Source organism: Nuphar pumila, chromosome 13 (assembly GCF_984573655.1).
Source record: "Nuphar pumila chromosome 13, dmNupPumi1.hap1.1, whole genome shotgun sequence".
Taxonomy (NCBI): domain Eukaryota; kingdom Viridiplantae; phylum Streptophyta; class Magnoliopsida; order Nymphaeales; family Nymphaeaceae; genus Nuphar; species Nuphar pumila.
The window spans coordinates 84,991,902-84,999,713 of record NC_143261.1 but is presented as its reverse complement, the minus strand read 5'-3'; positions in this window follow the sequence as shown (position 1 = coordinate 84,999,713).

Below are 7,812 nucleotides of genomic sequence, written 5' to 3'. Positions count from 1 at the left end.
CGAAATGGACACAAACTTACCTTAACCTTGCATGTCATAGAGCGTATTACGACTTCATGCGCACGACACAACAAAACCTTTTCACTGAATGAACACGACCTTACGGCCCCGAGTCCGATGATCAATTGATTATTGAACACCAAAGCGAAGAGCACCACCCAGACTCATTCGTTGGTGCCTAGGCATTCACTCACCTAGCCCTGAGTCACCATACTCGGTTGGAATCACCTAAAGTGATCCCTGGAGGAATTAGCCTTAACCCACATGCATCCCCGTGCGTCCAACCGCTACGCATGGGACATCCTGCAAGCCGAGAAGTCCTTAACCAAATCTTCAAAGGCAACATCCTCTGATCTCTTGGCATTGTTTAACCAAACAATGCTCCATGTCTATGCTGCCATACAATGATACACTAACAGCGATATCGTTGCCTATCGCATGCCATGCTACCACTGCACGTCACTGATCAAGCCAACGCACACCGCGCATTCCTAAGGTTGATGCATTTTCCATTCAATAGAGCCCTACACTGCACATGCCCCATTATAAAAAATCAGCCCGAGACATTATCTCCCACCCAAAACCATTATCGTCGACGACAATGCTGGTGTAGGTAAGAACATAGTCTTCACTGATATACCAGTTTTCCTTTGTACTTATCTTTGGTTTACTTTTTTTTTCAGCCTACTTGATGTGGACTTGGTAAGCATCGATCCCCGATTCAAGATCCAAATGGATCTCGATACGTGCAGAAGCATTTCACAGGAGTGAGTCCGAATAGGACTCGGGAAATAGAGTTTTTGGGACCCATGCACTCTGTTTCGACAGAGGCGGTTCAAAGGAAATTTATGCACGACGTGTGTGCCTTTTTAACAAATCTACAATCATTGGATTCATAGCAGAAGTGTCTGCTCCATGAACTGAGAACGGCGACTGGTAAACAAGTTGGCGACATACTCCCGGGATCAGTGGGCAGTCTGTTCACAGAGGTGTTTGACCCCTCAGACAACAGAGTTTGAGAAAACTCTCAATAAAGGAAATGTAGGTCAGATTCAGACCTTTTCAACGAGCTATGATTCGCAATTTTTGGCCTACCCTACGGGCATCTATGGATTTTTAAACTTTCTGACAAACTAGTTGGTAATTGTCACATCCTGCAACAGGGGGCTCTATTCATGCACTCGAACCACCACGGATTCAGGCACTCAAATGTGGAATTCAGAAGAAACTCTGAACTTCGCTAAGGTTCATCAGAGTCTTATCTAACCAAACTACTTTTTTACTTTTAGAAAACACGCGATAGATACCCAGATATTCAAAACTTATGTAAACCTATGCATGATACTACAGCAGGAGATTCCCATGCTCAGTTCTAAAACATATACTGAAAGAATGACCTTTTCAAGTATCTTACAGGATGATTCAGCAAAGTATGTAAACATAAAAGTTATAGACCTGCATCTTAGATCTCCACAGAATTAAACAGATCCAATTTTTATAGAGGAAATTGTGAGAAATTTCAAAAATACAGAACATTGTCTCGAGTGTTCTAGATGGGACAGGAGCTGACAGGCTCTGTCCGACCGACGGCTTGACAGGGAATTTTTGGACCCCTACCAGCTAAATCAGGTCGCGACCTCAACAACAAAGTTGAAGGTATGTGTCTTGGCTTTCTAATAATTTCAAGAACACCGGAATCGAACCAGTATCGAGGCAGATACGATCGATTCTTTGAGGTTGTCTCTGATAACTCTGGACTCGGGTGACTCGTTTCTTGACAAAAACCGAGTTAGGTAAGACCACGATGCTCAAAGACAAGATGAAACTGAAAACCACATACAATACCATAAAATGCCCTTAAGCAATCAGTACATCAGCAACAATCAGTTAGTTGGCAGTTATAATCAATAAACATCAAGATCGAAGTATCACATTAACAAGAGAGATTGAAAAGCCAAACAACCCATCACCATTTTTTCCTTCAAGTGATTCTTCCTCCTCCACTCAAACACTCACTAGGGTCCCTCACAACCCATCACCATTTTTCTTTCTTCTGTCTTTTCTTCTCAAAAAAACAACCAGCCCTCATGATCGACCCCCATGAGGGTCTTAAGCCTTCAAGAGGGTACAATGATGGTGTCACCCACTTGCTCCAATCACTCTCAAAGGGAGGTGGGCTTCTCCAAGCCGCCGCCCACTTGCCCAATGCATGGACTCCTTTTGAAAATGGCTATTATTGCCTCCCAACAGCCATGTGCCCCTTTTCAAGTCAAACTTGGAGTTTGACTGGAGCCTTTGGTTGTCCACATGAAGTGGCACCAACTATGATTGGATCCCAAGTGGTTTGGATCTTGTGTAAGATACTAACATCTAATAATCCGGATCCAACTCCAAAAATACATTAAAATTAAAATCCAAGAAAAAGAAAAATCTACCTGACTTTCTCTTTCACCCTCTAGTGCCGCAAATCAATCCTACAGAGCACTAAAACTATCTGGATTCGTAGAATCCAACACCTAAAAATAAAAAAATAAAAAAATAAAAATTACATAAAATAAAGGCTGACGACAAAATATCCAAAGTATGATTCCATGAAGAGCGTAATGGAATCAAGCGAAGGATCAAGGCGAGCATCGACTAAATTGTGGATCCACTAAGATAGGGGCATCTTGCAAGTGGATGGATCACCTCGGGTAGCGATGCCCGAATCGGGTCTGGAGAGTTGGATTGGGATCCAACTTCGTGTCCAAAATTTGAACCTCTGGATGCTCTGCATCATCCCCCCAGGTTGAAAAGACTTTATCCTCGAAGTCGGCTCCTCGCCCTCGACATCACCATGGTACCACTCGAAGTGTTTGACATTGAACACGTTCAAAGTCTTGAATTGAGGTGGCAACTGAATCCTGTAAGCATTAGAGTTAATAACGTCAGTAATTGCACAAGGACCAATGCGCTTAGGCGCCAACTTACCATGTAGTTCAGGAGGTAAATGTTCTTTAGTAAGAGTTACCCATACCAGATCTCCAATTTGAAATAATATTTGTCGATGCTTCTTGTCATAGCTTGACTTATACTTACTTATGTTGTCTTGCAACTTCTGATGTACCTGTTCATGAATATCTTGCAGAAAAGAAATACAATCTTAAACAGAATTTAAAACAGAATCAACAATTGAAATAAGAGCTAAATCAACAGGAGAACATGGATTAAGACCATAAAGAGCAATAAAAGGGCTAAATCCAGTAGAACGATTCACAGACTTATTGAAAGCAAATTCAGCTTGTGCAAGTATTTGAGACCATAACTTTGGTTTATCATTAATTAAAGCTCGCAACAGGTTTCCTAAAGACCGATTAACAACTTCAGTTTGTCTGTCGGTCTGGGGATGATGCGCAATGCTAAATTGTATGTTAGTTCCTATTTTTTCCATAATTGTCGCCAAAAATGCCTTACAAATTTAGCATTTCTATCAGAAGTGATAATTTTCGGAATGCCATGTAATTTATAAATTTCCTTGAAAAATAAATTTGCAATGTGAGATGCATCCATGGTTTTCCTACATGGGATAAATTGAGTCATTTTTGTATAACAATCGACAACCATAAAAATTGAATCAAGACCATGAGAGGTCTTAGGCAACCCTAAAATGAAATCCATGGTTATATCTTGCCAAGGTTTCTCAAGGATGGGCAATGGTAAATATAACCCTGCATTTGTGACATTTCCTTTAGCGATGTGAGACATATGACATTTTTCGACAAATTTATTCACATCCTTTTGAATATGAGGCCAAAAGTAGGTTGAAGACACCAACTGCATAGTTTTATCATGACCAAAATGTCCCTCATTATGTATCTTAAAAATGAAACGATGTCTGAGGAAGCAGTCTGGGATACAAAGCAAATTGCCTTTAAATAAAAACCCATTGACTAGAGAGAAATTGTCATGAGAATGATTATTCACTTCATTAACAATTTTTAAAAAATAACTATCTGTCTCATATAACGAAGTGAATTCTTCAAAACCCCAAATGGATAATTTCATGGTAGACAGAAGAATGGTTTTTCTGCTTAAGGCATCTGCCACAACATTATCATTTTCTGACTTATGCTTCAGAACAATAGTAAACTCTTGCAGATACTCGACCTATTTAGCTCTACGGGCATTCAATTTATGTTGACCATTGATGTATTTGAGAGCTTCATGGTCAGTATGAAGGATGAATTCTCGATGAATTAAATAATGCCTTCAGTGCATTAACGCTCTAATAATCGCATAGAATTCTTTATCGTAGGTGGTATATTTCAATTTAGCTTCATTCAGCTTTTCATTAAAGTAAGCAATAGGCTTACCTTCCTTACTCAAAACAACACCTATACCTACTCCAGACGTGTCACATGATAATTCAAAAGCAAGTTCAAAATTGGGTAAGACCAACGAAGAAAGCTAATCCATGGAAATTGTGAAGGGCAGTGATAGAATTTGACATTGGCCAATCTTGAATCGACTCGACCTTTGAAGGGTCAACAAATATACCCGATGTCGATACCACATAATCAAGAAACAAAACTTCAGTGGCCCAGAAGACACACTTATCAATTGATGCATAAAATTGTTCCCCTTTAAGGATATCAAACACTAAACGCAAGTGTTTCAGATGTTCGACCTCAGTTCGACTGTAGATGAGAATATCATCAAAATAAATGACCAAAAATTTGTTGATGTATGTTCGAAAAATTTGATTCATGATTCTCATAAAGGTAGATGGAGCATTGTATAATCCAAATGGCATCACAATCCATTCATAGAGACCATCACGAGTTTTGAATGTGGTCCATTCATCTTCAAGTTTAACTCGTATTTGATGATATTCACTACGCATATCTAATTTAGAGAATATTTTTGAACCAGTCAGTTGGTCCAACAAATCATCCAATCTTCGAATAGGGAACCTATACTTGACGGTTATTTTGTTGATAGCTCAGCTATCAATGCACACTCAACATATTGGCTCTCATATGCCTCTATCAGTGGCCAAGATCTGTATCCTGTCATCCGTGCTAGAGCATCACGGGGGTCAAGTCCCTTGACATTGATAAAAAATTGTAGCTCTATGGGATCATCTGGCTGACCAGCTAGCTTAGGTAGACCCATGATATCTGAGAATTCATCCAGTAGTAGAGTCATCTCTCCCCACGGGAACCAAAAGGTATAAGTACGCAGATTCCACCGCTCTGCTAATGCTTGAATCAAACTGTTGTTGATAATTTGCTCTTCCACTGATGATGCCAGTTCCAAACTACAGTTACTCAGATGGTCCAGAAACATACGAGAGAAGTTCTTGAGCCAAGAATAGTACCAGTGGGGAATGAAGGATTTGGTGTTCAGAGTCTGATGATCAGAGAGACCTTGTCGCACCTCATAGGTGATATGGTCCTCATAAAAGACTGGATCAAGCTGACTAGATGCCATCGGGATAGACTGGAAAATACAAAAGAAGTAAGGGCAGGATTTGAGAGAAAAAACACACGATTTTTGAAGAAATTACAGGCAGGATAAAAATAAGGCTGGAACTTCGAGATCCAGAGGAAATAATGGATAGAAATCACCTGGAGTTTTGAAAAAAAATAAAGGTTTTGGGAAAATTGTCCAGGGTTTGAGGAAAATAGAAGGAAAATGTTTGGTAATATATGAAAGTAAATGAAAAATAGGGGATTTTGAAAAATTGTCTAGTATTTTCTAAAAATTATAAAAAATGTGAGAAAATAAAGAGAATAAAAGGAAATAACCAAAGTACATTCACTCACATCCTGCACAAACAAGTAGGTACATATAACATTCCCTAAAGGGTGACTCTATATGCACAAGTTTTGAAATAATTGTAGGACCCTAATCCTAACTCTAAGGCTCAGATCATTCGTGTCCAATCATGCTATGCCTATATACTCGAGCAGAGTCCGATGTACGTGGCATAAAAAGATTTCTCTAGTTCTATGCTTGTATTTTCAAACATCCTTGAGCGCCTGCCGATATGCTTTGGACTATGGCCTTTGGTACGTGGCAGGGGGGGTTAACCCAAATAGGTGGCCCAGTTGTGAGGCTTTGTCCCGAACTATGGTTCTGAAAGAAAGCCCAGCAACATGGTGGCCAGGTAATAGTAGGTGGGGTTGTTTTTGAAACATGATCAACATGCAAGAAAACAGAATGCTCTAATGACCTAAAGAAGTAGAATTTTACAAAAATTTATGAGAGGCAAACATTGTTTTCAATCAGATCCTAAATTGAGGAGGATTGTATTTGACCTAAGTCTAAGTGAGCATGAATAAAGCCTCCTCAATTGGTCCTACCAAACCATGCCCAAGTCTACATGCAATCCATGTCAGCTGGGTTTGATTCTAGGCTCCTAGGTTCACAAGATATAAAGCTAACATTTATGAAATAATGATTTTGACAAGTTGACCAAAGCAAAGCACATGATTTGATCAAGTGAAGACAGGTCCCATCACGGTCGTCAAACCTGTTATCATTGCAAAATTTTACTTTTTCAAGTCAAACTGACCTTTGAAAAGTTTTTAAAAATAACTCGTCTCCGTTTTAAAATGCTGGATAATTTCAAAGAATGGGACTCGCCTGTCGGTACGAGGTTCAACCGTTCCTGGAACCTTTACCAGGGGTAATTAAACCAAGGATCAATCTGGTGCTTTGCTTTGTTCAACTTGTCTAAATCACGTTCTATTTTCTAAATGCACGAAGAATCAGCCATGTGCTATGAGTTAGAGAAATTTTTGATTGAAAAACATGATGTATGCTTCAGAGATTTGAAATACTTAATTTTTTTTTAGAAAAGATGACCCTTTGAAAATCATTAATTATGGTTGGGAAAGTATTTCTGAAGAAAAAGAAAATTGTTTTTTGATAAAATCTTTGATGCTTTGTGGAAATCGATTTCTGAAAAAAAAACTTGGATAATTCTGACAAAAGTTTGTTTTCTATGAACTTGAACTCTGGAATTGAGAATATAACTTGGAAAATCGATTCTTGAGCTTTGAAAAGTATTTGGAAATCCTTTGAAAAACCAAGGGTTTTTGAGAAAATCAATTTTGAGGAAAATCAGGACAAATTTAAGGAAAATCGATTTTTCTGAGATGAAATTGAGAAATAAATCAAAAGAAGGGGCATGTAGCCCTGTGAAACTTTTATTTTCATGATGCAACCTAGACTTAAATGATGTATGAATATGATTTTGAGAAAAGATTTTTGAGAAAATTGTTTGGAAAAGAGGGTTTATGTGCCTTATAGGACTTTAATGAAGTAAATTTGCCTCATATCCCAGACTATGGCCACAGATATGGATTGAATATATATCATTTGATTCTAAAAGGAGAAAAAAATATTTATGAAAGATTGAAATATGCAGTAGTTTTTTAAAATAGCTTAAGAGTGTAGGTTGATTGTGGCTTAAAAGAAGATGATAAACCTGGATTTTGTTTGTATTCTGACTATGGTCATAAATACGAACTCAATCGAGTTTACCAACTCCCTAGAAGCTAGTGCATGTGTCATTCATATAGACCATGGTGAGTTTGAACATGCGTGAATCATCATCCATCACACATTGACATTATTATAAAATTAAACTATATGTACATGCAAACCCTAATCTAAGCAGAAATTTAAATTCTTATTCCAAATTTATTTACAATTTACATCACTAATTAAAATTAAACAATGAAAAACAAAAGAAATACAGCCTTGAATGCCCCTGCAAAACTAGAAAACTTGTTACTGAAGATATGTTGGCTTTTCTAAATG